The sequence below is a fragment of the Anser brachyrhynchus genome (assembly GCF_964034855.1).
Source record: "Anser brachyrhynchus genome assembly, chromosome: 3".
NCBI classification, from domain to species: Eukaryota; Metazoa; Chordata; class Aves; order Anseriformes; family Anatidae; genus Anser; species Anser brachyrhynchus.
In genome coordinates, this window is record NC_137696.1 from 120,006,202 (window position 1) to 120,030,978 (window position 24,777).

Below are 24,777 nucleotides of genomic sequence, written 5' to 3' on the forward strand. Positions count from 1 at the left end.
CCACCCTGCAAGCTCCAGGACATGAAAACAATATTCTCTATAGTGATCTGCTATAGAGGACTCCAGGGAGCCTTTTGGAGAAAGGGATGTGGAATTATCTGTACGTTTACATTTTCCGTATTGATTTTTCTAAGCTGACAATGCAATGAGTAGTGCATTTTCATCAATACCACAATCTGTGACAGAGAGGTCAGGACAAAGGAGTGCAAACATAATTGTCTATTGCTTCGTGTTTAAGCTTAACTCAGTGCCTCTTCTCTCTTCATCAGCAAACAATGTAAGATTATCATTAATTTTCGTGAAAGTGACAAGCCTTTTTGTGAGTGCTCTTCAGCCTCTTTTGAGTTTATAAATAGCATTCCCAAGGGACAGCTGTGAAATGACCCAAACTGGCCAAACACACGGTGTTTAGAAAATTCTATACTAAAATACCACTTCCCCTGACAATTACACATCCTCGCCTTATTACACTAAATGAACTCTGGGATGTGCTCTTATAATCAGTAGATGTTTTTGTAAGAATCTATAACTATTTCCAGAATGCTAAGAAATTTCACAAAAAAAAAAAAAGTTTCCTGCATTTTTTGGTTCTGAAAGTTATCGACTAAACTGCAATTGACAAAAACATTGGGCATTAACATGGAAAGAATGACCATGTCAAGAAAGGACACATATTTCCCCATCCCCAGACAAGCCGAAACATATCAAACAAAGGGTCGAAAACCAAACAAACGGTCAAATAAAAACAGAATTCTGGCTAGATCTAAAAAATATGAAATATTTTCAGTTAGCTCTTCTCTTAGTGAGGTACTTGTGGCTGTGAAGATCTTTATTTTGTGGGGTTCCCTTGTTAGAGCTTTGGAGGGTTTCACTGTTTCATTTATTTATTTATTTATTTATTAAGTTGTCATGCAGAGTAGGAACTTTGATATTTATCTACATTCCTGCAGGCTTGTATATCCTCTCCCCTGGGACACTGGTGCCTGCTGCCAACAATGCACATCAGGTTTTCTAGTGAGACAGCAAGCTCTGCCTAACAGACTGAGCACTTCAGAAGCACCTTATTGCTTTATATCTTCCCTCCTAATTAGCATTGGGGATTATTCGTTTTAACAGAAAATGGGTTTTCTGCTTCACTCGCTTGCTGCAAGTGGAAAATGTTGACTCTATTTCTGTTTTAACAGTTATCAACGTTTCAGCCCAAAGGAGAAAAAACAGCCCCATTCTGCTTTCAGAGACAGTGAAGTTGCAGAAGCAAAGAGTTTGGATTTATGTCTTGACAAGTACAATGATTTTCAGTTCCAATTTTAGTGGGACCATGAACTGAGATTTTTTTCTGCTTTTCCCAATTAAAACGTGAAGAATTGTAGGCTTTATGTGTACAGTCAGAGAAAAATATTTATATATATATATATTAAAAAAGAATTATAAGGAGTAATTTTTATTGTATTGTTTGAAATTGCCCTTGCTCATCAGAAGATGCGGAAGGGGAAGTGTGACAGAAATTGGGAGTATTCTCAAGCCACAATATCTCAGTCACCAAAAATGTATCACCAGATATACTTACAAAACTGATTATTATTATTTTATCCCCAAGGAAACATTCAACTAACTAATCGGCCAATTTGCGAGTCAATTACTCATAGATAGGGCTGAGGATAATTCACACTCTTCCTACCAAAAATTGAATCCTTTAGCTGGCACCCTCCCAAAAACACCCACTCAGAGAACAGGCTGCAGACACGATGTTTTCTATTCTTTCTCACTTCCCCGTCTGTTTTATTTCCAGCCCAGACTACTTGAAAGTCAGCGTACCTTCTTGAATCTAATTAATCCTTCTGTCTTGGCCCTTCCCATCAAATTCCTTCCTTTTTAGAAATTCCAGTTTTAATTTGTTCCAGAGCTCCTCCTGTTCTCAGGAACTCCCAATCTCTCTTCATGACCTTGTGTGACAAACAAGCACAAAAACAATAGTATTTTTTAGCCCCACCAATCTGCTAAAAGACCATATTTTTTCAGCGCGAGGTGTTACACAACAGGATCGGTCTGATATAAGGACAGATGGTAATGTAGGATTGGCCAGAGGCAATTTCCCACCTCAGAGGGCCATTTTCGACATCAGTTAATCAGATCTCTCTCTTGTAGGAAATCAGAATTCCCAAACTTACTCTTGTTCCTGCTTGAAATTACAGCAACGTTTGTAAGGAACATTCTGGAAAACACGTGCTTCTGGAAAAAAAAAAAAAGTTTCAAATGCCCTATGTTTTTCTATCGGTGCTGAAATTTGTCTCATGGCATGAGTTATATTAGAGCTGGTGGTCAAATGGATGCAGGAACATCCATGTATGAAATCCACTCTTGTTGTAATTGTCAGAAAAGTGCTAATATCTATGCAGAAATTTCAGAAAAGTGCAGCATGTTATCCTTCGTGTACCCAGCCATTTCAGTCACTGACGGGAATATTGTTTGGAATTTTGAAACACAGCAAATAAAGGCTCATTTCACCTGATTTTAACTGTATGCTTTGGGGCTAATCTGCTCATGTGGTTCCATTTGATAATCCGTGGTAAGGAAGAAGCAGGCACTGATAGGAAACACTTCACTGGATCCTAAAATAAGTGCCTAAAACATGAGTGATACATTGTCCTGGAGAGGTGCCAGCATCTCTCTGGCAGTTGTATAGGGAACCCACACAACTAGCTCAGACTTAAATGACTGAAGTTTGACAAAATGAATGCCATTATTAGAGCAGATGGATACATATTCCTCTTACGTCATCTCTGTATTATTTTTGCCTTATTCTGCTAATAAAATATTTTTTGTGCAAACAAAATCAGTACTGCATTTTGGACAATTTATACTTAGATTTAGTTCGAGTTTTTGGAGATTGCTTCATGTACCCACAAGTGAGACAAGACCTAGACACAGCTGCTTAAAGAGGAAGTCTTAAAGTGGAAAGAACACAATAAAATACTGGCCTAATCCAACCACTCTCATACTATTTTAAGCTTCTTGGTGTGACAGTGAATAGTTTGAAGTGCACGGTCCTGCACCGGTCCTACATTTAAGCCAATGGTGAGAATTTACTAGTTTGAAATAATAAATAATGAGAAGAAAAATCTGAGAGATGTGATTGGTATACCCACTAATATAATGCAGCCACCAAAATGACAAATATGCTTTATGTACAGTTACAGGCTGATCTTTTTCTTTATACTTCATGGGCTTCTCTGTCACATTTGCCTTTGACAATTGAATCCAAATATTCAGGGGTGACTGCAATATAGCACAAAGATGCCTGAGCAACCTTAACATTTCCAAATCTGAGTATTGGTGGCAGCAGCGTAAAGATCAGAATGAGCTAGATAACTGCTGTCTCCAACGGTTTCTCATCATCCCACTTTCACCCTGTTCCTCTCCTTTTCAGGAAGGACAGTCTTCAGACTGTCAGAAGGGCATCCCTAAAGAGGCAGGTAGAGGTGCAGACCAGTGTTAAGGAGTGAAGCTCTTTTTCCCTAAAGCAAAAAGAAAAAAAAAAAAGGAAAAGAAAAAAGAAATTACAAAAAAAAAGGAAGAAAAAAAAAAAAGAAATAAAGAAATGAAATCTTGTATCAGCTTTGGCTGTATTCCCATGATATGAAGCAGGCGAATTACCACCCCAGCTCAGAAGAAATGCTTGAACAGTGCTATTTGACAGCTGCTGATTAACCTGTGTGGTCTAGCAGCAAAGTGATAGGTGCCATACAGAAGCCAGACACTTGAACTGTCACCACTTGTGCAGGCTGGTGGCCTGGAGTATCTGTTTCTGTGGGGCTGCCAATCCAGCATCTGTCAGTAGCATGTAGTTCATAGAGGAAACAAAGTGACACATCGTCCAGCTGCAGTCCCAAAGAAGTGTCATAGGAGGGCAAGAGAATGCCTCTTCTGTAATGAAAAAGTGGGTATTATTACAAGGCACATAAAATATGCACGGGGCAGAATTTCACCTCTACCAAAGACAGCGGACACTGTATATATATATATATGTAACTGAAGGAAGCTCTGGAGTTTTGCTCTGCAAGTCCCGTGAAGAAAGCAGTAGTAGGATAAGTGCCATGGCTGCATGTCATAACAGCACTGTAGCTTCATTAGAAACGATGATGCATTAGATGTAGTAATCTCATTCTTTTCCACTCCCAGGCTGTGTTTGCTATCTGCAGGGAGGGAGATAGGAAAAACACGAGCCGTGATGTCATTTTTGTGTGATAACTTCTTGTCTTAGAACAGGAGAAGCTCCTTGTTCCTTCCATTTCCTTATCTCTGTAATTACAACAGCACTGCCTTATACAGTCTTCCATTTCTTATTCCTGAACTTCATCTCTATGTCTCTTGTCATGTGTTCGATGTTTTTGTAAACAGATCTTATTCTCTGTCAGCTCATGCCACATTCTCTCCTCCTCTTCATTTCCACATACACTATTTGATTTTGTTTAAATTGTGTAATCATTTTATTAACTCCATAAAACCGTTCAAAGGGATCAGTTTTGCCAAAGAGACGGTATTTAATCCACAGGATTTTTCTGTGTGGCTTGCCTATTTGTAGGGGATGACAATAACCTTTGTAAAATGTCTTAAGTTGTTATTTGGTTTTGAAGGACTGGTTTTACACCGCTTGCTTTAAAAACCCACTGAAGTAATTTCCCTGAAGAGGTTATAACAGTCACAAATATAGCTTAGTAGCCTCTGGTTTTGGCCACCTAACTAGTTACTTTATAAATCACCTGGTTTTCATATCCTAACTTCAGCAGCCTACTTCAGATATTGCAGATATTGGATCCGATCACTGCAGTAGAGGGGCAGTACCAGAGTAGAAGAGTAGAAAGTCCATGGTCTGCGAAGAGAAAGGAGCTCCAGGCACAAAGGGAAACCTGTGAGAACGTGAAAAGACAGGTCAGAAGAAGGAGAAGGCTGTTAAGGAGTTATAGCCAATACAGCAAGCACAAGGCAGGCAAAAAAAATGCCTTTTCCAGGAAATGAGCACAAGTATTTAAGAGGAAACTTACCCCACACATGGTCTTTGTACCAGTTAGATCTGACATAAGGCACTGATCCATAACCCTGATGCGTGAGGCTTAAAGAAGAAGGGGAACCCTGTTTCCTTGCAGTGAAATCAGATAGGAAGACTTTAAATTGTTTGACTTTGTTTATTGTTTGACTTTGGGAAAGGTACGCCCAGTTATTACATGCTACTCTGTTTTTCTTTTCTTCTCCACCTTTAATAAGTTACTATCCCCTTCAACACTGTGATTCATTATTGTGACGGGAAAGGAAATATTCCCAGGTGTCTGGGCTGGAGCTCAAACTGAGCCTCAGAGATCATCAAAGCCAGACCTTATGGCTGCCACTTAGGTCGTTCCAGAAGCATTGCAGACAAGCTGATAATACGTTTATACCTTGTATTTACTTGGGTGTAGGCAAATGCTGCAAGCTGTGCTAAACACTGTGAAAGCAACACCTGTCCCTGCAAAACTTTGTGTCCAAATAGTGGGAAACGGCATGGGGCAGCAATTCTTCATTCCAAGAAGTACAACAAACCAGTCCTAATTCAGCCCAGGTACAGAACTCAAAGGAGTTTATGAAAAAGAGGGAGCCAGCCACAGACATAGTTTAGAAAAGCAGAGGAGTTTAGCCCACTAGGATCTAGAGGCTGTAATTTCCTCCTTCAAAGCACAAAACAACAGCCCCAGAGTGTAGTTTATCTGCAAAGTCTAGTAACGTTATTTCCCTGTGACAAAACATATCATTGTTATACTGACAAAGTTTCTTTTGTGCCCCTGTGTTTTTTCTACAACAGATATTTATAGAAATTATAGCCACAAAGCTGCCAAAAGCACTTCCTTTAAATTACGTAATTTGCCTATCTCCCTTCCAGTATCACGAGGACCTACTCACACGCTTCCCATTCCTTTTGAGACCTTTATTTCACAAGTTAGAAGAGCTCTGTTACCATACACTGCACATGTGCTCAAAGAAAACATTGCAGTTGTGAGAAGACTGGCACAGAAACTAACAGACAGAGATTAATTAAAATGATAACTGTGATTCACATCATCAAGGGTGTTGTGTTTTTTTTTTTCAGATCTTTAAAATGTTTTCTTGTGCACGTTTGTCTCCTAACAATGTCACGAGCATGCATGTTCTGTGCTATAGGTTTGTCACATGGCAGAAGTGTACGTGACTGTAGCCTCTCTTTACAAAATGGTTTATGCACCCACCTCACGCAACATTTTCACGTTGAAGCAGCTGTGCAGTTTTCCCATTTAGGCCTGGGTTATGCTCACCCTTACTGATGAGGCAAAGCAGCCAGGAGGCCTGGGTGTATTCCCAGCAAAATTAGCTAGTTCAGAATACACATCACTCTGAAATAAAGCTAATTTGCCGGAGTGAATTTTATATCCAACTAAGCATGAAGTGGTTGATTACAGTACTCAAGAGGAAAACCTGTGAGATAAAAAGTTGTTCTAATCTGCATTGTAGTTATTAAGAAAACATCCACTCATTTTAGGGGGAATGGGTTTAGCACTTAAGTGTGCACGTTGTCTGGAGTCCAAAGGAAATTGAGATACAAGCAAAAGGTAAAAAAAAAAACGTGGAGAGCATGTTATATAGTAAGCAATCCCAGGAGCTCCTGCTGTGCCCTTTCCTTGCCTGCCTTTGATGTTGGATCTTCCATTTTATTTGTACAGACTTGATCCCGCTGCCATTGAATTCAGTGGAAAACTTCTCATTGACTTTGATATTGCAAGAACTGACTTTATGTTATTACATGGCCTTTTGGAAGCAGTTTGATACTTCTGTTGTGTGATAGGATCTCGAGGCTCTTCCAGTGAAGGAAGAAAACAGAACCAGGACTGTGTTACTTGCGCTAGCTTTCTGCGCCAGGCAGGTGCAGGGACAGGAGGGGAGCTGCACTCCCATTTCCCTTTTGATGGCCTTTCTCCTCTTTCCACCAAAATGCCAAAAAAGATTAGAACAATGGTGGCTTTAACACATCCCACATTCTGCTAGCCTGCAGCCTACTCTGCCTGGTCCCGAGTCCCCTTTGGGAGTCTGAGTCACCCGCAGGGGGATGTTAATGAGAGAGAGGAACCCAAAATCACACTGGCCCACATATTTAACGCGGTCACAGAGTATGGCAGTAGCACAGTATTTTTGATGGGGAAAGGGGTAGTGCCTCACAAAGTTCAGGCAATATCACCCGTTGCACGTATAAGGCAGCATCCTGCCACTTCGCAAAGATGTGATATTACTTCTTGTGCAGATAGCCACAGACACAAGATATGACACATGATTTGCAATTTATAATTGCTAGAGAAGAAACTTGTCACCATTCTTCCCCCGGGTAAGGAAGAAAAAACCTTTCAGCCTGGGAGAAAAAAAAAATAATAATAATTTATTATGTCCAGCTCGCACAATCCTCAGCTCTCACAAAGAAAAGAACAACCTTCCTTGAATTTGGTGGACAGTGGTGGCCTACAGGGGTGGCCTCCCCAAAATGAGCCATCACATCACCGTCATTAGAGCCCAGGGTGGTGATTAACCGAGGACTGAGTCCTGCTGAGTCCACTCACAAAAGCAAAGTGAGATTTGGCCCTAATCTGTACAGCTCTTTCCTGAGTGAGGTTTACAGAGCTATAGCAAGGACTGGAAGTGCCAGCGGAGCCTGGCGTGTCCCAGCCCCAGCTGTGGCTGCTGCCATCGCTGTCCCACAGGGGATAGAAAGCTGTTAAAAACATCCAGTTGTGGCTTTGGGACTTTCTAGCAACATCAAACACTTCTAATTTAATTTGGAACCGAGGTGATTTCCCAACACAAATATTCTGAGCTTGAAACCTCTCCCTTAATTCCTCTTTCGTTAATTCATTATCAAATTAGGGTGTTTTTTTGTAGCAGATGAAGCAGTTTACATTCACAACTGCACAACACCGATTTAAAAATAGTAAGAAGAAATGTGATAGCCTGAATACAGGGTGTCTGCTTGGAGAATAAACATGTCTCCAGTGTTAGCTCAGCTTTTAAAACAAACTAATAATTGCTTCCAGAGATAAAATATTTGCAAGCTATTATTCCAGCACTGTTTCATTAAAGAGAAGGAAACACAGCTGTCTCTGGAGCAGGCAGATGGCAACATAGAAAGTTGTGCTCCATAATTAGGCTTCAAGAACTGTCAGGTACCTGCTTCCCCTCTGACAGCTCAATATGAAAACCACATCAGCTGGGCATTCATCCGTGCTGCTGTTGCCCAAGCCATCCAAAAGGGGATGTGAATTCGGTAATTAATTTCTGAGAAACACCCTGCTTCTGTCTCTGAAACTGAATAACCTGGAGAGTGTCTTGGATGGAGAACACAAGCTTGCAAGTTATTTAATTTTATATATTTATATTTGAATATTGTGCCTTCTTCAAGAGAAGCTGAAGGGGAGGGACAGTATTTCCTAGCTCATGTCCTTACGCAGGGCCTTGGTACTTCTTGAAAGCGGTTGCTTCTCTTCAAAGCACCTGGTCCTGTAGCTGCTAAAATTACAGCCAGTGGAGCTGCTTCAACCCAGGACAGGTCCTTGACTGGGGACTATCTGAAGATAGGAGTTAGCACGTTGCTTTCTAGAGACTTCTCTAGGATTATGCAATACAACATATTACTGACCCTTGCTGTCTACAGAAACAGCCCTCACACACAGCAGCATTTCCAGTCGTGGTTTTAGTCCAGTTTCTCCTGTTCTCAACATAATTTGGAACAATTTCGCACTAAAAATAACCTGGCAGGAAAAAATAACCAAAACAAAGAACTCAAGCAAGTCATAAATCTACATCGTTTCCCTCCCGAGGGATAGTAATATTGTGATATGGCAACAGGCCGCAGCAGTCAATTGCCTCACGTCTACACTGCAAACATACCACATCAGAAGGGCACTTGTGTTCACAGTGGCACAGTCGAAAGTTGCCTACCAGAGCTCCATGCCAGAGCAAGCTGGGCAAAAATTACGTTTAAAAAATGAGCAGCTTCGTGGCCCTGAAGAGGACAGCAGAAGCACGCGGCCTGCTTCTCCGTGTTTCATGTTTTCAGTGGCAACCTGGTGCATGTGATCCCAGGATTACTCACACACTTCACAATAAGCTCTTGTCTGGATTAAACCTCTAGGCACCTAATTTTTCACCAAGGGCTTATTTAGAATTTAGGAAATAAGCAACCTTGGCAGGGCCAATTCTCTACATCCATGTAACATAATGACAATGCTGTGTTCCCCTTAGGACACATACAAAGGCAATGTCTGCCTTTTGTAAGAACCCCACTGCCCAGATCTCATGCCCAAAAGGAACATGTCATATTCCAGGTGCAGCTTTTTCCTGAAACGCTCTGAATTCCCACCTCACCCTGCCATCAAGTAGATCATCTCAACAGAGACTCCTCCACCACCTCTGTTAAACTAAGGCCCTTATGCACGCATGTATGTACCATGCATGCATCTGGCAAGACAACAGGCAGAAAGGGAGAGAGAGAGAGAGAGAGGGGGAGAGAGAGAGAGAGAGAGAGAGAGAGAGAGAGAGAATCATAAAATCATTCAGGTTGGAAAAGACCTCCAAAATCATCTGGTCCAACCATCCCCCTACCACCAATGTCACCCACTAAACCATGTCCCCAAGCACCACGTCCAACCTCTCCTTGAACACCCCCAGGGACGGTGACTCCACCACCTCCCTGGGCAACCCGTCCCAATGCCCGACTGCTCTTTCTGAGGAGAAATGTCTCATTTCCAACCTGAACCTCCCCTAGCACAACTTGAGGCCGTTCCCTCTAGTCCTATCACTAGATACCTGTTAGAAGAGGCCGACCCCCAGCTCCCCACACCTTCCTTTCAGGTAGCTGCAGAGAGCAATAAGGTCTGCCCTGAGCCTCCTCTTCTCCAGACCAAACACCCCCAGCTCCCTCAGCCGCTCCTCACAGGACTTGTGCTCCAGGCCCTTCACCAGCTTCGTAGCACTACTCTGGACACACTCCAGGGCCTCAATGTCCTTCTTGTACTGAGGGGCCCAAAACTGAACACAGTACATATGCGGCCTCACCAGAGCAGAATACAAGGGGACAATCATCTCCCTGGTCCATTTAAAGGGATGGTCCTTACTGGTGGTCTTAGGAGCCTGTCTGCTGTGTTTTATGTGAATCCATAAAGCCATCACTTGGTAAAGAGCAAAGAGGCCTTCAGGCATCTCTTATACTTATTGTGAGTCCTGCTGGTGGTTACCATCCCAGCGTTGATCTGGAACCTTCCCCATGTTGGACGAGGCTCTGGGCAACCTGGTCTAGTGGGTGGCATCCCTGTCCATAGCAGGGGGTTGGAATTGGATGGGCTTTAAGGTCCCTTCCAACCCAAACCATTCTGTGATACTATGATTCTATGATCTAGCACACAGATAATTTGGGCATTGTGAATTCCGCTCCTAAAACACCAGTTGCTGCAACTTGCTTTTCCAGATGTGTCTTAGGAACTTGCAGTGGAACGCAAGCCAAGTCCTTTAGATTCCTAAACTACTGCCTTACCCCTGTTCCTGCCGTCTTGTACGCTCTCATACACAGGCTCAAAGAAAATAGCTTTTCTGCCGACGGTGGAGTGCTGGAATAAATGTGTTCACCAGGAGCAATATGGATGGTTGTCCTGGTTCTGTACCCCTCCTTGTTGTTCAGGAGGAGCCTTTGTACAGTGGAAGGAAGTTTTTTAATGATTGTCTGCAAGGAATTCAGCAATCAGAACTCGTGATCTGCAGGGATTATTTGTAGTTTATTGTGACCATGGTCTCATTTGTTCTCCTAAAGAGGAAGCTCAGTGGCTCACCGTTTGAAGGATAACATAATGATTTTTGCCAGATAAACTTCCAAGAAAGGAGAACATTTAGCGTAAACAAATCAGTTATTGTAGAACAGGTCTTTGGCTAATTTTTAATGTGAAATAGGACGGGATTTAGTACACTGAACACAAACTGAAATGGTTCGGTCACTTGGAACTTCAAAGCATTACTGCAAGTATAATTTCTGTAATTGAGGTATATAAAGGCTGTTATCATCTTACCCACCAGTTCTCTTTTCTAGCCTTGCCTGGAATTTTCTAGAAATGAATGAATTGTTATGAGAAAAATCCCAATAACTTTTTTCAGACAGGGTCTTCTGTGAAGCTATTTTATTTGTGATTGCAATGGTGGGCATCCTGCAAGCAGGAGCACACAGTAAAAGTTTATTATAACTTTATATTCCCTATTACCCAACACGTGATTTCTCCTGTTTCCTCGTTGACTGAGTACTACAGGTTCACAACCTACTCAACGCACTTCTATACCATATATGTACGATTTGATTTGACCAACCATTAATTTCTCCTTTTCCTTTTTTTTTCTTCTTCTCTCGTGACTAGAGGGCCCATGATTTTTGTTTTTACTGATTTCATACTGCTCATCCTGTTTTCCTTAGCTATCCTCCTTATTTTGGGACAGTGGGACCTTCCCCTTATCTGCTTAACATACTCCCCACTGCTATGCTGCACAATCACTTTTGAATATGCAAGGTTAGTGGAATTTTCCACTGCAAAAACACCTTCTATTGCAAAAACACAACTTTGTTTCTCCCATCAAACCAGCTGTGCTCTGTTTCTAGCCAAAGAGCAGATAGTGTTCAGTGAATCTTAATTCTTTCCAGCTTCTAATTTACTGAATAAATTCACACTGTGAAAGCATCACTAATGAAATCTACAACCAAAGAGTGTATGCAGCCTCATATTTGCTTTTCTATAATATCAGTATCTGTGGCCCAGCAGCAGAACAAAGATGCGTTTTTTTTTTTTTCTGGATGTACTTAATAAAACGTAATGTAATTTAAAGTAATTACTATGGTTATGTTCTGTAAGTACTATGTATTTTTATTGCATAAAGGGTAACACAGTTTATGCAAAGCTCAAGAGTGTTCTTATTTCCACCTGTTTTCTAGTGCCTTTGTGTCAAGTTCAGTCCTGATGTAAGTGTGACACAGCTCTGAAAAATATTCTCTTACACTTACATCAATGAGTGGCTCTTTTCATAATATATCACAATTTCATTTTGCACTGTTTGTATTTGGTCCCAAATTGATCAATGCTAGTTCCCCAATCGAAAGCTAAATGACTGCACAACTTCTGCATTGGAGAATATGCTGTTTGCTCAATTCCATCTCTATCTGTTGGAGCATTCAGCAGGAGAGCTAATTAAATGGCAGTCATTTTCCGCTAAAGTGGACTCACAAACAAGTGCAAATTGAATGTTTGCTTCAAGCAGATAGCCTTTCATTGCCCTGTATTCTCCGATTTTATGTGCAGATGAATTCAAAAGTGATGACTTTTACTGACTTTAAACTACCTCTGCATTCTAGGCTTATATGGTTTGGATTTGGTAGAATGAATTCTGATTTATTTATTTTTTTTAAAGTTATGTTCTACCCTAGAGCAGTTCCAGGTTCAGCGTATTCATGACTTTTCTGCTGTTTCCTTTACCTATTCAAAGATTTACTGTTTATTCAACAGTGAGGTATCTCTGTAATATCATAGTTCACAATTCATTCTGAAGTAAAGTTTCTGTGTTATGTATGTTATGAGGGGATAATAAAAGCTTTTAAAAATAAATGAGGAGATTATATGAATATTTTTGAAGATTAAATCAATTTTTCAAATAAAAAGTTTTTCATGTGTCAAAAAAGTATTCATTCTTCAGAATATTTATCTAATGCTCATATCTATTATTCTGTCTGAAAGCACAGCACACTTCTCTGTATTTCTTAACATTGCATTATGTCTCTTAAGTTTGTCTTCAGTTATAGCGTGGTGTATCATGAATAAGTCTGTGGAGGTCAATAAAAATAATTTAATTTGAATCTGCTTTATAAGAACCATGTTATTACACTTGTGTTTTAATGGGAAAAAAGTGAGAATACGCTAATTATTAAGAAACATTTGTAATGGTCACTCAATTTACTAACTATTCCTATGTTAATCTTGGAGTGAATATCTGCATAAATGCTTCATTTGCACAAAGGATTCCGATTAATAATATTTGCTGGTGTTGTGGAACTGAATAACCTTCATCAATAACCATTCATCTCACCTACTATGAGATTTGTGCAATGTGAATCTGCAGTCTCACCCTGTCATCCTATGTTTCTTTTTTAATCAATGGAGAGAGTTAGGAACTTTTATGGAATGGTGCATGTGACCTATTTTCAACATATTCGGTAAGATGCAATTAATTTCTTGTCTTAAATTCTACTGTCAATATTTACTAGAGATTCGTTGCATGTGTTCTTCTAAATGGGCAAAAAAAGAGTATCTCATCTACTTCTGTCAGATTCACTAGTCATTCAAGTGAGTTATCAGAGAACAAAGGAACAATTGTTCAAAGGAACAATGACACACTACAATACTACTAATAAAAAAAGTTTTATATGGGTTCCAATAAGTACACACCTTATATGTAAAGCTAAGAATTTATCAGTAGCATAACTGAAGTCTTAACAATCTAAGGCGATAATTCTTAGTAGTTGAGATCTAGTTATCACAGAAAAAAGAAAGGATACTTCTATACAGAATAATTTTCAATAGCAGTAATAATACAATTAAAATTGTTATGCACACTAATTTTCTAACCCTCTTCCTGATGTTCCGCATGCCCTTTCGCTGCTCCTCTGGTCCAGTGGTCATTTCCTTCTGGTGATGGTGGTGGGAGGTATCATGGAAAGGTGTCAGCATCTGTTGTACTTTGCTAGGAGGAATATGATGCAGGTGTTGATGTTCTTCACTTCATGTTTTAGATCCATTTATGGTCTTTTTTAAGTGTTTGCTATCACGCTGTTATACCTTTGTTCTGCATTGATATGCAGCTCCACGTTACATGAAAATGTATCATATTTAGTGCCTTTTGCATATAAAATATTCTTTGTTCTCTTTCTTACTACTAAAATTTGCTTTTCTCTAGTTGCAGCTCTGCTTTTCTTTAACTGACTATTGGTGAGCAGCTTATAGCCATAGAGTTGCCACTGACAAGCCTGTCCCCTCTACTCTTGTATTATTCTGTGCCTGTATCCTATAAGCTACCTCCTGGGTCTCCATTTCTCAAAGCCTTTGTTACTGTCCCAAGCCTGTATTTCTCTATACTACATCATGATAGCAAACACAGAGACAAAGACAAGTAAAACCTCAAATAATCATAGCCAACTGGCCACTGCTGTCACAGCCATACCAAGTAAAGCAGTTGCAGGGAAGTCAAAACTCTTCAGACAAAACAAACCTAACAAGCTCCTATCTTGAGGCCCTTCTGGCTTGACACACAGCCCGTGGCATGTTGCTAGCAATGACAGTACTGTATCACAGGGCTAAATGGCTACCCAAGCAAAAAAAGGCAGGAGGGAGCAGATGGGAAAAGATCCGTAGATTAAAGATGGTGCATTTTAGGGTGTTTAAAAAACAGGGTTTGTTTTTCACAGCTTTCCAATATAATTGGTGATTTTGTGACTCGAATGTAAGGAAGCAAAGGAGCAAGGGAAAGAAATTGAAAGGGTGCAAGTGACAGAGAAGTCATGGAATTTCAAGAACAATTCACAAAGAAACTGATATTTTTAAGACACAACTCATCACATGGTGAAACAGATGCTGGGAACACACCAGATGAAACATACTCAAAACTTTTCAATACATTATATTAAGTATAGAGAGAGTATAGAATATATTTTATCTGCTAGCATCTACACTGTAGATGTTTAACGGAAAGGATATGCCCATACAAATTATTCTAAATTTGATTTAAAGGATGAACAAAATATATTTTTGATGCAATACATCATTGAAATATATATGTTGTATAAATAGAGAGGTTCAAACACACTATGAGGGAAAGGACTCTTATGGCAAAGTTTTGAATGGCCTGAAGTGAGAAGATGCATCATTAAGACTCTTTCATCTAAACCAATGAGACTCTTTCAGAGAGACTCTTCTCATTCATTGATTTATTTTACTAGCATTTATCCTCTTTGGGGATCATTCTGTAAGTGTCAAGTTACTTTTTGGATGAACAAATGGTATTTCTGTGTCTGTGTCATTGTTTTTCCTTTTAAAATCAGATTAATTACTATAGCCATATGAAAAGTGTGAGATGGGGTTGAGACATCATAGGTGCGATCCAAGTTAACTGTACGGTGTACAGTTTGGGTTACTCATACTCAAGAAACAAAAGTCAACATGTAATTTACAAACACAGAAAAGAGGTTTGAGGATGGTTTGCATATGTAGAAAACTTGTCTTAGAAAATGTGCACTGGATAGATCTGATCTGCCTAATTTAGCTATTTAATATGCACCTAGGCTTTGGATAAGTAATGAATTAGTTACAAAGTGCCCTGAGACAGTGTGCATATATATAAGAAAAGCAGTTTTGCTTTTCAAACCATGCAACAAGATCAGTTTAGTTATGTGATGACATTAAATTTCAGAGCAGTTATGGTCAGAAGCTTGCAAAATTTCACAAATGCTGCATAAAAATACTTTTTCAAAAGATGTCATGTTCATTCCCATGAACCAAAGCATGTGTCGTGTTTGTTTTTTTTTCTGGGTAGGGTTAATCTTCTTCTAAGAGACTCATATGATGCTGTGTTCTGGATTTTTGATGAAAGTAGCTGTGATGACACACCAGTATTTTAGTTGCTGCAGAGCAGTGCTCCACAGAGCCAAGGCCTTTTCTGTTCCTTATGCTGCCCTGCCAGCAAGGAGGCTGGGGGTGCACCATAAACTGGGAGGGGACACAGCCAGTACAGGTGGCCCAGGCTGACCAAAGGGATATCCTATATCCCTCTGTCATCCCATCATCATTGTCAGCAATAAAAGCTGGGGTAAAGAACGGATTCCTCTAAGTAGGTCCCTGAAGAGGCCAAAGTTAGTTCTTCTGAAGTCCAGGATTGTGAGCCTGCTTCTTGCCCTGCTTCCTCCTCACAGGATCCTGAACTCCACCATCGCATTGTCACTGCAGCCAAGGCTGCCCCTGACCCTCACATCTCCAACCAGCCCTTCTCTGCAAGCACAAGATCCAGCAGCATACCTCTCCTCATTGGCTCCTCGACCACCTCTGTCAAAAAGTTATCAAAAATGCTCTGAAGGAAGCACCTGGCCTGTTTGCGCCTAGCTGTATAGTCTTTCCAGCAGACATCAGGGTGATTGAAATCCCCCATGAGCACAAGGGCCTGTGATTGTGAGGCTACTTCCAGATAAGGCTTCATCTACTTCCTCTACCTGATAAGGTGGCCTGTAGCAAACACCCACAACGGTGTCAGCCATGGTAGCCTTCCCTTTAATCCTTACCCATAAGCTCTCAACTTGCTCTTCATCCACCCCCAGGCAGAGCTCGATCCGTTTGAGAAGCTCATATCCTCCTGGAAGACATGTTAAGGCATGCACAAGATAAAGAGGTAATCCGAGACAGCCAGCATGGCTTCACCAAAGGCAGATCTTGCCTAACCAATCTGGTGGCCTTCTGTGATGGAGTGACGGTATCGGTGGACAAAGGAGGGGCAACGAATATCATCTACCTGGACTTGAGGAAAGCCTTTTATATGGTCCCTCACCACATTCTTCTCTAAATCGGAGAGGTATGGATTTGAAGGATGGACTGTTAGGTGGATAAAGAGTTGGGTGGCTGATCGCAGCCAAAGGGTTGTGGTCTACGGTTCGATGTCTGGGTGGAGGCTGGTCACAAGTGGTGTCCCTCAGGGATTGGTCCTGGGACCGGTTGTCTTCAACATCTTTATCAATGACATAGACAATGGAATCGAGTGCACCCTCAGCAAGTTTGCAGATGACACCAAGCTGAGCGGTGCAGTCGATACAACAGAGGGAAGGGGTGCCATCCAGAGGGATCTGGAGAGGCTGGAGAAGTGGGCCCATGAGAACCTAATGAGGTTCAACAAGGCCAAGTGCAAGGTGTTCCACTTGAGCTGGGGCAATCCCAGGTATTTATATGGACTGGGTGAAGAAGAACTTGAGAGCAGCCCTGAGGAGAAGGACTTGGGGGTCCTGATGGATGAGAAGCTGGACGTGAGCCGGCAGTGAGCGCTTGCAGCCTGGAAGGCCAACTGTGTCCTGGGCTGCATCAAAAAAGTGGTGGCCAGCAGGGAGAGGGAGGTGATTGTCCCCTTCTGCTCTTGTGAGACCCCCACCTGGAATACCGTGTGCAGGCCTGGGGCCCCCAGCACAAGAATCTGTATCTGTACATATGAGGTAAGTTTTAAGAAACATATTTTTGTGCGTGCCTTTTTTTTAATAGAATTGATGAATTTTTGGCTAGACTAATATAAAATTACTTTGGACTGGGAGAATGCTGTATTGCTGCCAGAATATCTCATAGCATGCTGTTCATGTTTTCAAGTCTTTTAAGACTATTCTTTATACATGTACATGTATCTGAAGTGAGATACATGAAAAAGAAAGGATTTTTTTTTTTAATGAACTCCATTTCTGGTGTAAGAACAAATAGGCAATGTTAATTCATGAAAATTAATCATAGATATACTTAGTTTGGAATTTGGAAAAAAAAGAAGTGGAGTTGTGGGGCAACCTCCCAGTAAAAAAAAAAAAAAAAAAAAAAGCCATGGCAAAACCTGAAAGTAGTGTTATGAAAGTCCTGACTGTGTTAATAACATCATACAGCATTCAGAGGTGAAGCTTTTTTCCATGCATGCGTTTTATATGCCGTGCTTCATTTGTCTTGTTTCTGATATGCCTGTTTTTCCCTTCCTTTGCCTACTTTTGGGTAAGTGATGTATAGAAGGTGATATATGGAAGAGGTTTGGGTGGTAGTTTTAAAGAGAAACTCAACAGAACTGAACTACACCTCCTGTGAGGGTTTTTGTTTGTTGGTTTGCTTTGCTGTGGGGGGCAGGTGGCAGTTGTTTCTTTTTGCAGGTAACTTGCCATCCTGTTTGGTACTGCTATTCTTTTGTTTTTGTGAGGGTTTCTTCCATTTTTCATAGGAAGCGGGAATCTGTAATTTAACTGTGTCTGGCAAAATTCCGAGGGTTTTTTGTTCAGTCTTTAAAACCCACGTCTGACAGGCACACATGCTGTCTCAGCATCACACCTGAAGAAGAATCTTGAAAATAAGTTTATGTTTATAAACTTTAAAAGAAGTTTATATTTGTAAACATCTGCATAGCCTCCCCAAACACCTCTCTTTTTTCACTAAGTCGAAAATATTCAAAGCAAAATTCATGGTTTCTGTCTTCACAACATTTTGTAAGTTAATGATAGTCATTTTAATTCTCTACGTGGATGGGAACTTATTAGAATAACATTTTCAACTAAATTGCAAGTACAGGTTCAAATAACTGATTGGTATGGGTTTGAAGCCACAACTGGAAACTACTGAATAAACATGTAAGTTTTGGATAGTACCAAGAACTCAAGGTGTGTGAACATGGGGAGTGTGGGTGAACTGCAGTTCTGCTTCCTCGCACTGTTTGTGTTTCCCATAGTGCTGCAGGAAGGTATCTGATGCACACTGTTTTGTTCAGCGGTACAATTCTCTGATTAGCTAAACCTGTGTTAAATCATTTAACCTATATGCGTTTAATTTTGCAATGCCTGACAAGAACTGACATACTTGCACAGTATATAGACATCCTTAACCTCTTAGTTGCTTTATGTCAAAATAACCAATTTTAAAATGAATAACATATATGAATTCTTTTTACTAAGTTAGAAGAACTAGAAGAGCTGTGTGTCTCTTTCCCAACTCTTCTGTTGGTCTTTAGGTTGCCTGGTGCGTCACTGCATGCTTTTTCATAGAGCTTGTATATTCAAGCAGCAAGCAATGTGGAAGCCTCCAAGTCCCATTGCCACATCTCTGAAGCCACTCATCCCTCAAGCATTTAGTAAACATCACGTTAAGAAAAAGTAGATGCCCATGATTCTCTTCTGCAAAGTACACAAAGCTTCAAACAAAACAAGACCTGAAATTATTATTTTTTTGGTCTCTTTAGTACAATACTATAAACTCTCATGCTTGCTTTATTATTTTTCTTAATACAGAAAAAGCTAAAGAGGGAAAAAGTACTTGTTATAAGTGTCCCAGAATATATTTTTTATGAAACTTGTATTTTGTCTGGCATGGATTGCGTCTTTAAAACAAAAGTGTCATAGGCACCAATAATTCTGAAATGTTATTAAAAAGTGTCTGGGTTTGTTCCCAGTTGTGCCTCTGAGTTTTTATTTGAGCTTTGACACTTTACCTGCTCTGTGATACCTTTTTCAGGACATTCTGATTCTCAAATTAATTTATGGAAGATTTGATTTGATTATTTCTTTTATATGTGTTCATTTTGTGGGGTTTTATTAGTAAATCACCTTCAAAAGCAATGCATAGACATACCGAAATTGGAGTTGCCTAAGCTTTTATTCTTTTAAAATGAAAACATATATTTTTACTCCAGGTTCTCTAAGCAACCTTATCAGCTTTGAAGATGAAGCAGCGCAAAATATTTATCTCCTGTCTTCGTGATGAACAAAGAAACCTCATCTTTTAAATACAAAACAATTCATTCCCTTCTTTCTCTCATTAATTAATATATGTATACTATTTATTTTTATTACTACATATAAGAAATCACAGGAAATCTAAATGGGCAGAAGAATGTTGTTTTTCTTCTTCCCACCCTTTATACAAAAGAGCTATAGAAAGCTATGAAATTCCTTTTGGAAACTTCATATTAGAATAAAAGTTTAAACTTAATTTATTCAAGGTGGGTTTTTTTGTCTGTTTTTTTAAAAAAGGAGAAAATCATCTTTCCATACACCAGGATGAAGGATTTGTATAATCAGCGAAGACCAACAACCTGAAAAGTTTCAAATCTCGCCTTACTAAAGAGGGTGGCTACATACAGACTAACTACTGATGTCGATCTACTGAATGGGGGAGTGCTACTTGGACTGGTCGAGCACTTGCTGGTGATCAGCCTCACAATTTAACTCTCCATTTGATGTAACTCCAGTGCTTGGAGTCCTCCTCTGAGGAGCCCTTCTTCTAAGATTTGTGTAGAAAAAATATCTCTGCAATTCCACAAGCCACAAATTCCACCTACTCTCTCATAGTTACTGCTTGTAGGTGGACAGGTAAAAATTCTCTAGTTTCTGAATTTGAAAAACATTATCTCAGAGTATGTGACTCAGAGACACCAGCATATACTAGTTGATTCAGATTCACTCCATGAAAAAAAAAAAAAGAGGAAAAAGAAAATAAGAAAAAGAAAAAGAAAGAAAAAAAAAAGAAAAAGAAGATAAAGAAAAAGAAGAGAAAAAGAAGAAAGAGAAAGAGAAAAAGAAAAAGAAAAAGAAAAAGAAGAAAAAGAAAAAGAAAAAGAAAAAGAAAAAGAAAAAGAAAAAGAAAAAGAAAAAGAAAAAGAAAAAGAAAAAAAGAAAAATTAGTTTTTTTTCCCTTCCCTTCCCTTCCCTTCCCTTCCCTTCCCTTCCCTTCCCTTCCCTTCCCTTCCCTTCCCTTCCCTTCCCTTCCCTTCCCTTCCCTTCCCTTCCCTTCCCTTCCCTTCCCTTCCCTTCCCTTCCCTTCCCTTCCCTTCCCTTCCCTTCCCTTCCCTTCCCTTCCCTTCCCTTCCCTTCCCTTCCCTTCCCTTCCCTTCCCTTCCCTTCCCTTCCCTTCCCTTCCCTTCCCTTCCCTTCCCTTCCCTTCCCTCTCCCTCTCCCTCTCCCTCTCCCTCTCCCTCTCCCTCTCCCTCTCCCTCTCCCTCTCCCTCTCCCTCTCCCTCTCCCTCTCCCTCTCCCTTTCCTTCCCTCCCTCCTTCCTTCCTCGCTCCTTCCTCTTACCTTTAATGGGAAGGGAAACAATAAATGAGGAGGGAAGGAAAAAAATTAAAGAGAAAGAAAAAGACAAAGAGGAGGAGAAGGAGAAAAAGAAAGAAAAAGAAAAAAAAAAAGAAAAGAAAAATTACTATTTGTTTAAACTCTATTTATGTTACTAAAAGTTTAGTAAATGTTCACATTGTTCCCCTGAATAGTTTTTGAAGATTGTCTGTGAAGTTAGTTGGGAGAAACTTTGCTTTGTCTATGAGATGACACATCTGTGCTGTCTGTATAGTACAATGTACTCTTTAGTAGCCCCACATATACATTTAAGACTGCAGAGAATATTAGGAAAAAAACTATGGTAGAGTACAATGCACTTATTTGTTTTGAAATGGTTTCTCCATTCTTTAATTCTTTCAATGAGGCTGTGTATCTGTTATACATACAGGTGAACATAGAGATTCCCAGTTAAGGTTTGCAAAGTCTAAAAAACTGGATGCATTTTCAGTGCCTAAATGACAATAAAAGGTATGAGTTTTGTAAGAAAGCTCTTGCTTTTACAAATCTTTTTGACACATCTTAAGCTGATAAGAAATACAGATACTAACATACTGTGTATGATGCCTACCAGTAAAACAAACAAACAAAAAAAGAACAACAAACCAGCAGCTTACTTAGAACTGTAAGACTATGAGAGCTTTCACATGGTTAATTTCTTCTCTGACATGTAAATTGTAAATTAACATATCCCTAAAACACTTAGCTACAGTAAAACATATCATAATGGCATATCCATTTTCCAGGAATGAAGGAGTAAGATGAAATTTTATTTAAGCTGATTTATTCAGAGAGCAGTAGACTATACTGAAGGCTTTTTAAACTTGACATGTTTCATTCGCATTTTCACAAACAGGCAGTGCCAGTTAAAACTGGAATACAGACAGTCTCCTTGAATTGAAAGGAAATTGATGGGGTTGAGGGAAGAGTACTAGAGAATGTTTAGACATTTCATTTGTACTCGGTAATGACTTGTTAACCTCCGGGCTTATCTGGGGGCTTTCTGAAGAACAACACTCTGGAAAAAAAAAAAAAAACCTGCTGAGTTGATGCTTTGGTTTTGCTCAGATAAAGGTTGTTATTTTCATCCTGAGTTTAAAGTGGATTCAAGGGTACGTAACAAATAGCTGGTGCTTTTATTTCCACTGAGATAGCAAGTTCAAATGAAATGGTGTGTGCCTACAGCCTCTTTGGATGACTGCAAAGTTTGGAACTCCTAGAAGCTGGGCTATGTTTGCTACCTACAAAGGTCAGTTTGAAGAAGTGTTCTTGTCAAGCGTTGGAAAAAGACGTTTGCTAGCCTTATAAGAATGCTAGTGGAAACAAGACAGATGGTAGAGAGAAGACTAATAATCTAAAGTAATGGTATACTGTTAGCATTTACGATGCATTCATACATGTAAAGAAATGCGATGTACGTACGTGTACAGACAGGAATCAGAAACTGATTCTCAGGACACGCTCTTGGCCAGGGTCACCAGTTGCCCTGTCCATGAAACAGTCTGTCTGATAATGACTCTCTTTTAGTGATCTTCTCTTTCCTTTCCTTCTTGTACACTAGCTGCTTCTGTGTAGTTACTTTTACTTCCAGGGTGTTGTTCAGTTCTGTTCTAATCTTCATAATAACCTCCACCAAAAAGATTTATAAGTCTCCAGTTGACAAGGAGATGAACCATTGGGCCTAGCCAAACTCATTGTTCTCGCAAAGTACACTAGAAACAGGGAAGAGTAAGTGAATGATGAAAACTTCTGTGAAAGAAGAGGTAACTGAGGGGAATATGTGACAAAGAGAGATTAAAAATTGTTATTTGGAGAAATTAAGTAATGCTTGTCCACTCTTTCATCTAGTACACCACTGTAGGCATCAGAAGAAACAGTCAAACAAATACTTTGCCAATAAAAAAAAAAAGAACGGAAATTTTATTATCCAAGACACAACTAGATATTGTAGAACTCACTGCTGCAGAATGCTGTGTGTTCCAAAAGTTTAAACAACTTATATTTAAAAATAGTCAGGCTAAGGTCTATTGAAACCTTAGTGCAAGCTCAGGTTTGGGACGTCCTTTTAAACTGAAGATTGTGCAGAATTGGGATATGTATATTTGGAATATGTAGGGAAATTATAACTGGACATGTGCATTCTACCTAAATACTTCCAATTAGTCATGGGCAAAGATGGGATGCTGGTCTCATCTGTTACTGCACCTCAGCACCTACAGCCTTATATACAGTACAAGGAACTGTCTCCCTCCCACGTGTAGGTGAACTTCAGTGAACTTCTGCAGCCTCAGTTCTCTCAAAATCAGTTTCCAGCTCCCACTGAAATCCAGTTTGATGTCTTTATGAATATCCCATTAGCGCTTCCTAAGTTCCCAAACACTTTTCTACCAGATAATACATGAACAGAACTGCAAAGTGCTTTAGGAGGAACAAACTCTTGATGTTACAATTTCCCAAGAAATAAGCTGAAAGAGATCTTACACTGCTGCATCTCTCATTGGAGCAAGGCCAGCCTTCAGACCCTTTTTATTAAATTTCCCCTCCCCTGCTTTTCATTAAATGTAAGATTTAATGGTAAGGTCTTTTCCATGCCGACAACCTGAAGAACTTAGGGGAGATGAAAGTTCATTAGCAAGTGAACACGACAAAAAGGGCAGGAGGGATGAAAATACTGAAAATTTTGAAATGGCAAGGTTGCTCTAGTACCTTTTTCTGCTATGCAGTCTTGTCTAGCATCTTTATACTGGCACGAGTTTGGTGCAAACAGGCATCATCAGGGTGTAAACGCAAATCCAAATGTTTGAAAAGAAGCTTATATCATTTACTACTTTTGGTCTCTGCCTCAAAACTGAATTTCCTAATTTAGAAGGAAAAAAAAAAGAGAGAGAGAGAGAGAGAGAGAGAGAACTCTTCTGGCCTACTCAGAGAATCTATATATACTTAAAACAAGTTTGCAATACACATAATTTGTCTTTAAATTGATTTTGGTATTTATACTTCCAGTATAGGCAAAGCTTGCATACTGTTGGATACTGTCTGGAATATTGAGCTAAAAGCTGGGTAGAACGGTTATCAGACTGGAATGAGTACGTAAAGTTCAAAAAGAGGAAAGCTAGGACTTGATACAGCACCTGCTAGACCTGATTCTGTTCCCAGACAACATTCTGTCAAGCATTGTAAATACATGTGGATTATGTCTGCCTTTTACCAAATATAGGCAATATTTTTTTCCCTTTGCCTATTCAGTTGGAAAATATGTAGTATACAGTAGAGACAGGTTTTCAGCATCATGTAGAAACCATGTAGCTCAATCCCTGCTTTTCCCTGGTAATAATAACAATTTAAATTTTAATGGTTTATATAGAACAGTTAAATCAGAAACTAGATTGTGTGCCCTACTAAACAAGTTTTGGTTGGTTTGCTTTTCTCTAGGACACACTAAAAATTAAGCATCGTGATTTAAATATCAGCCCTGAAAATAAGTAGTTTAAATGCTAAAATATGATTTTTTTTTTTTTTAATGCTGCTTGAATGGACTTTACGTTCACCAAATGAACAATGTTTGAAAATACATAAATAACTGAAATGAAATTATTTTTATGAATCTGAAGGTCCATAAACTTATAAAATTTACATTTTTACCTCAGTACAATGTATCCTTATGCTATTTTTATTATACTGAAATCAGGAAATTAGAGCTCTGATGAAACTCACAGTCCTGTAAAGGGGAACATCAAAACTCTGCAGTTTCCAGCCATGGAGACCATCAGCTATATCATTGCAATGAGCAACTAGTTAATCTGGAGTAAGTTCTTTGCTATCAACAAAACCTTACTGCT